The sequence below is a fragment of the Triticum dicoccoides genome, chromosome 4A (assembly GCF_002162155.2).
Source record: "Triticum dicoccoides isolate Atlit2015 ecotype Zavitan chromosome 4A, WEW_v2.0, whole genome shotgun sequence".
Taxonomy (NCBI): Eukaryota; Viridiplantae; Streptophyta; class Magnoliopsida; order Poales; family Poaceae; genus Triticum; species Triticum dicoccoides.
Window position 1 is genome coordinate 167405073 of NC_041386.1, and position 220 is coordinate 167405292.

Here is a 220-nt window from a genome sequence, read left to right on the forward strand (position 1 = left end):
CTAAGCCTCGAGTGGGAGGTTTGCTCTCCACTCGGTAGGATTTTTATATACTTAGGCGAGTACTTGGACTGCAGCTAAGCCCCCGAGTGGGAGGTTTGCTCTCCACTCGGTAGGATTTTCAAACACTTAGGCGAGCACTGGGCTGCAGCTAAGCCTCCGAGTGGGAGTCTGGCTCACCACTCGGTAGGATTCTCAAATACTTAGGCGAGTACTTGGGCTG